This window comes from Cryptomeria japonica, chromosome 6, assembly GCF_030272615.1.
Source record: "Cryptomeria japonica chromosome 6, Sugi_1.0, whole genome shotgun sequence".
NCBI lineage: Eukaryota > Viridiplantae > Streptophyta > Pinopsida > Cupressales > Cupressaceae > Cryptomeria > Cryptomeria japonica.
Window position 1 is genome coordinate 477,077,112 of NC_081410.1, and position 6,735 is coordinate 477,083,846.

Consider the following 6,735-nt stretch of genomic DNA (forward strand, 5'->3'; position numbering starts at 1 on the left):
ATCATCCTCTGCAGCAACTACAGGAGAAGAGGGTTTTGCACTATTTTCTTCTTCAACTGGTGGATCATCTACAACAGAAGCATCTTCAACCCTAAATTGCAATATATCCTCAAATACCCCCCATTCCATCTGTGAAACATCTCTAAGAGAACATTCTACAAGCAATTTAACCAAACCATGATGGCTGACGGAACGATTTCCATTCTTCCACATTTCCTGAGCACTTGTAAAAATGAGGTGGTATAGAAAATTAGGGACATTCACCATTCGCCCATGCCGTAAATGTCTAAGTAATTTAAAATGTGGTGAATGTAGATTGGAATATCTCCCTTTGCAAGTAATGTATTTCATGACATATAAAGCTACCTGAGGCCACTCTGCTGATAGGGAAACCCTTCTAGTTCCTTGCTTGTCCACCGTTAGAGGTCCATCTGTGGGAATTGTAAACTCTGCCCTGGCACTCCTTGCGTCTTTTGATTATGGAAACAATTCTCCTTCCTACAACAACCCTGTTACTTCAGCTATTCACTGCTCCGTAACAATAACCCTTAAACCGTTAACCATAGCTTCTCCTTCGCTAAAGGAATACATAAACTCTGCAACAATTTCTTCATTAAAATCTATGATTTTCAAAAATTAATCAATCCAGCCATGGTGTCTAAAATAATGCTCACAAAGAGCATCCTGCAGCAACACTTCATGGACTATTGGCTCATGGCGGATTGGATCACCACCCATTCTTACTCTGTTAGTATAGAACACTCTGCAGCTGAGAAATAGAGGAACAAAATATCTGACAAACTTATGAAATTGAAAATTCTATACATATCTCCATTTGGTGGTAGAATTTATTACTTCCTTTACTTGAAAAGAATATCTTGTTAAAACAGTGATGGCAAGCAATCAATTCTAAGTACCAAAAAAGATGAATAATCACTAACTTTGGAAACCGAACCATAAAGCATCCCCCCAACTTAACCTAGCACTTGTCCACACAAGCTGACGAGATTTTCAAGGAGTGTACGTGGATTTAGAAAGGCATAATCATAACAAAAGAATAAATGCATAATTAAAATAAAATATAATATGTACATACCCGCATTTGTATGAAAATGATGGCGAAATGAAGTGAAATGACAGATAAGAAGATGGGATGGAATGACGTGAATGGAATTTTATTCCCATATGACATGGAAATATTTATAATGAAGCGGCAAGAATGTTCACTGCAGTGGCTGCAGGAACCTTACCTTTATTACTTTGCTCAATTGCAGCAGGAGCCTGCTCAGTTGCTGCAGGAACCTTATCAGTTGCTGTAGGAACCTGTGTTTCATTTTTTTGGGCAAATTGCTACAGGAACTCCTCTTTAGTGGCCAACTTATGATATAAACGCAATCGGTGACCATTCACCAAAAGCTTAAATCGAACAGGGTCAATTGTTGTCAAATGTACAACTCCGTTATTGAAAACTTCTTCTATCTCATATGAACCTAACCATCTGGTTTGCAGCTTCCCCATAGTATCTTTATATCTAGAGTCATACAATAGTGCCCAGTCACCGGCTTTGAACTTCTTTTCTTTGATATATTTATCATGCCACTTTGCTCTTTGATTTTGAATCAGTTCTGTCTGCTGGACAACCATTTTCCTCCATTCATCCAGAGCATTAAATTTCTGAATATGTTCCTTTTGTGCTTTAGATAATGTCATATTTAATTGCAAAGCTATCCTCAGAGTTTTTGCTCAAATTCAATAGGCATCATTGTTGCTTTTCCATAAACCATCTCAAAAGGTGTAAAACCAATTGGTGTTTTCCAAGTTGTTCTGTATGCCCAAATTGCTTCTGAAAGCCTATGAGACCAATATTTTTTATGAACATATACTGTTTTAGTAAGAATAGCCTCAAGATCTCTATTTGTAACCTCTACCTATCCATTAGCTTGTGGATGATATGGAGTAGATTTTTTGTGCCTTATATTGTATTCATTGACCAAAGTTGTAATCAATGTTGAAGTAAATTGTGGGCCATGGTCTGAGACAATTTCTCTTGGTACTCCATATCTTGTAAATATCTCCTCATAAATAAACTCAACCACCTTATTATCTCTTACATGTGTCATGGCATGAGCTTCCATCAATTTTGTTACATAATCTGTACATACCAAAATGTAGGATTTGCCATTAGAAGGTGGATCAATTGGGCCAACAATATCTAAACCCCATTTATCAAATGGTGCTACTGATATTTATGGATATAATGGCATCTCATCAGATTTAGTAGGTCTTCCCATACGCTGGCATCTGTCACATTTTCTTGTATACTGTGTTGCATCCTTGTGTAATGTGGGCCAATAGTATCCTGTATTTAGTACTTTGAGTGTTGTTCTTTTCGCAGCAAAATGTCCTCCGCATGTCTCATCATGACATGCATGTAGGACATCATATGTTTCATCTTCCCTTACACATCTTCTCATGACTTGGTCAGGCCCAATATAAAACAAACAATCAACAATCCATGAGAAATTGAAACTTTTTTCTACTAACAACCTTCTTTCTTTAGGAGAGAAATAAATTGGCATTTTACCAGCAGCTAAATAGTTGGCAATATCAGCATACCAAGGAGTGTGGGCTTGTATAAGAATAAATGTTCATCTGGAAAAACATCATCTATTACTGTAGAATCTTCTTGCAACTGAAGTCTTGAAAGATAGTCTGCAAACACATTAGACTTCCCTAGTTTATCAACAACAGTGATATCAAATTCCTGCATCAACAATAACCAGTGAGCTAATCTACCAGTAATTGAAGGCTTATTCATGAGGTATCTGATTGCAGTATGATCTGTTTGCACAAGTATGGGATATCCTGTGATATAGTGCCTGAATTTGTTGAGTGCATATATAATAGCTAACATTTCCTTTTTAGTGACTGTGTAATTTAACTCAGGTCCCTGTAAGTTCTTGCTAATATAATATATTGCACTTTCCAATTTGTCAATCTTCTATCCTAATATTGCCCCTATTGCATAATCAAATGCATTTGTATGAATTTGAAATGGTAAAGACCAATTTGGACCTTTAAGAACTAGTGCTTAAGTCAAGGCATGCTTAAGCTTCAAGAAAACTTCATTGCATGTAGAGGTCCATTTAAATTCCATATCCTTGGTAACCAGTGAATATAAGGGACTTGCAATTTTGCTGAAATCTTTAATAAACCTTCTATAGTATCCAGCATGACCAATGAAACTTCTTACATCTTTTTGCTTCACAGGGGCATTGATATGCTGAATGACTTCAATCTTTGTTGGATCCACCTGTATTCCTTTTTCAGAGATATAATGACCGAGGACTATTCCTTCCTACATCATGATGAAGCATTTCTCACTATTTAATGACAAACTATAGTCTTCACATCGCTGCAAAACTTATTTCAGGTTCCCCAATGCTTGTTCAAATTTTGAACCATAAGTTGTAAAGCCATCCATATAGATTTCCATGATGTCTTCAGAAATATCAGAAAAGATACTGATTACTACTCTTTGAAAAGTGGCTGGAGCATTACACAACCCAAAAGGAAGAACAAAATATGCATATGTGCCCCAAGGACAAGTAAATGTTGTCTTTTCTTGATCCTTTGGGGCTATCTGAATATGATTGTAACCACTGAATCCATCAAGAAATGAAAAATATCTTTTACTAGCCAAATAATCCAATACCTAATCCACAAATGGTAATGGAAAATGATATTTTCAACACATACCCTCCATTTTCCTCCTTTCTTAGGGACTATTACCAAAGGTGATACCCATTGGCTATTAGAGATAGGATAGATGAATTTGACCTTTAACAACTTCTGCAATTCTTCTTTAACTATTTCTTTTAATGTAGGATTGATTCTTCTTTGCAGCTGTCTGAGTGGGAAACATTCTTCTTTTATATAGATACGGTGGGTGCAAACTGTTGGATCTATTCCCTGCATATCCTTGTAATCCCATGTAAAAGCATTTTTATGACATTTCAGCAAGTCCACGAGGGTCCCCTTTTGAGTATTTGAAAGATCTTTATTGATATTCAAACATTTATTGAAATCAACTTCTATCTTGATAGTAATAAGATCAATCTGGTTTATATCAAAAAAATGAGAAGTAGAGACTTCCTGCAGCAACAAGATATGCAATATATCAGTGGCTACAGGAAAGTCTAGACCTGCAATATTCGGTACCAACTCCTTCAATTGTTGTTCTTGTATCAACTCATTTATTAGAATTTTATAAAGAATTGAATCTTCATCGTGTAATTGCATGAATGTCCCTCGATTAATCATCATAAGGTGATTAATAGAGTCAACTTCCTCAGATTCTTCTCCCAAAACAGGCCAAACGGCTTGCTGTTGATCACACTGGGGTTGTGCAGGAGAATACAAGGCTAATGTTTTTGTAGAGTTCCCATCTGAAATAGTCATATCCCCTGATCTACATCCAATATATGCATCAACTGTGGCAAGCCAAGGTCTTCCCAAAATTACCGGATATCCTCCAAATGTTGCCTTTGGAGATAGAATCATAAAGTCTGCAGGGTATTCCCAGGAATCCAAAATAACCACTACATATTCAATCATACCATTTGGTCTCATTGTAGAGCTATCAACAAGCTGTAGAATTGTGGGTGTAGGCCTTAGACCATTGATTTCAAGTTGTTTCATTACTTCTCTTGTCATCACATTAATGGCTGCCCCTAAATCAATTAAAATATTTATTATCTGGCTACCATTAATGACTATATTTACAACAGGACTACCTGGATCAAAATATTTTGGAATTGCAACCTTGCCTAACATAATATCTGCCAGTTGACCCATAACATGCACTATTTGCAGATCGTTATTCAACTTGCTAGGTTTTTTTAGACATGCTTCTCTCAGTGCCTTACTATATATAGGAACATCTTTTATTGTTTGCAATAATGGAATTTTAACACAGACATGTTTCAGTTAGTCTATAATACCAAAGCCTTGCTCTTGTTCTGTGAGAACTTCCTTTTCTTTCAATATCTAGGGAAATGGTGGTAATATCTGCTTCTGAGGTATTGTATCTGTTGGATCAGAGATTTCTAGTTCTTCTTGTACCTCAGTGATAACTAGAGGAGATGTATTAGGTAGTTTTATCCCAGATCAGAGATGAATATCACTTAGAGATAGAGAATAGGCTGGGTATTGATTAAGATCACCTGAATAAGCTTGTTGTTGTTGCTGAGATTTGATATTAGGATTTGACATTGGTTGAGTGGGCAACTGCGTTGGTTTAGGTGGGACAATAGTGGCTGCAGGAGGAGGCATTATTGCAGGAGGCTATGGCTACTGAATAGGCTGTTGATAACCAAAAGATTGGGCAGTCCATGGCTGACTCCCCCTCCATTGAGGAGTAGGTTGCCAATTCCCTTGAAACTGACTTCCTTGGCCCTGAGGTGGATACCAATTCCCTTGTGGTTGCTTCCATTGTGGCATTTGATAACAAAATGCTTCCCTTGGCCTTGAGAACCATACCAGTTTTGATAATTACCAATATTTTGAGCATATGGTGGTTGCCATTGGTTATTTGGTACATAAGAATTTCCACTATAACCAGAAAAAGAAAGTGGATCCGGAGACATACCTTGTCTTTGAAAATTTGGCCTTCTTTGAGCAATATAGAAGACTTGCTCATCCTCACCTTGTATTGGCTTGAATTCAGGAACCTCCACATTTGCAACCATTTTACATCTGCAATCCTTCTTTCGCTGTCTACAATGAGGGCAAAATTCTGCAAGAAATGCATTAGCTTCTTCACGCTTCTTCTTAGCTAAAAGTGTATCCAACTGAGTAGCCATATTATTTATGATGTCCTCCTTAAATTCCTTCAATAAATGACTAAGTTCCATTCTAGAAACTCCAGTACCAGATGCTGATGAAGGTGTTCCTAGCTTGAAATACCTATTCTTCTTAGAAGAAGATCTGGAATACTTCTTACAAATTTGTCCTATTTCAGCCCAAGTGGACTGTGTAATATCACCTCCTCCCATAAGATCGAAAGAATCAATGCATTCATCACCGATTCCCCTCAAAAATATCAACTTGAGGAAATCTTCATTTAGAGTGCTATGTTTGGACTTCTTGACACTAAAGAGAAACCTCTCCAGATAATCCTTAAGACTCTCATCTTCTTTTCGTGTCATTCTAAAGATATTGTCCCCATGATGATTAGTGCCTCTACAATAATCTTTATATTTTACAAGAAATAATCGTTTCATCTCATCCCATGTATTGATTGTGCTACTACCCAAGCTCATAAACCATCTTAAGGATGATTCCTTCAAGGTGGCAGGAAATATTTTGAGTCTATGGGCATTTGTAGTATAGTTAAAACTCCTACAGAGAACATCAAACTCAAACAGAAATGTGTCTGGATCCTCTATCACCAATCCATAGAATTTAGGGAGGGAAGAAGCTGGAATGTTCTTAAGATTGGCATTATCATGTTGATCAGATATGGGGAACTCAAACGTTGGGTTACAGGTGGTGGTGGTGGATTATTTCCACCAGGAGGTGGGTTTTCTTGCATTGGACTTGTGGGGGTTGTTACTATATGAAATTCTTGTTCTTGAGGTCCAAAGAGGAACTGAAGACTACCTTTTGGGAATTCAGATTCAGCGTGGTTCAAAATCTCTAGGGTTTGATAAAGTTCAGCAAAAGGATTTATAT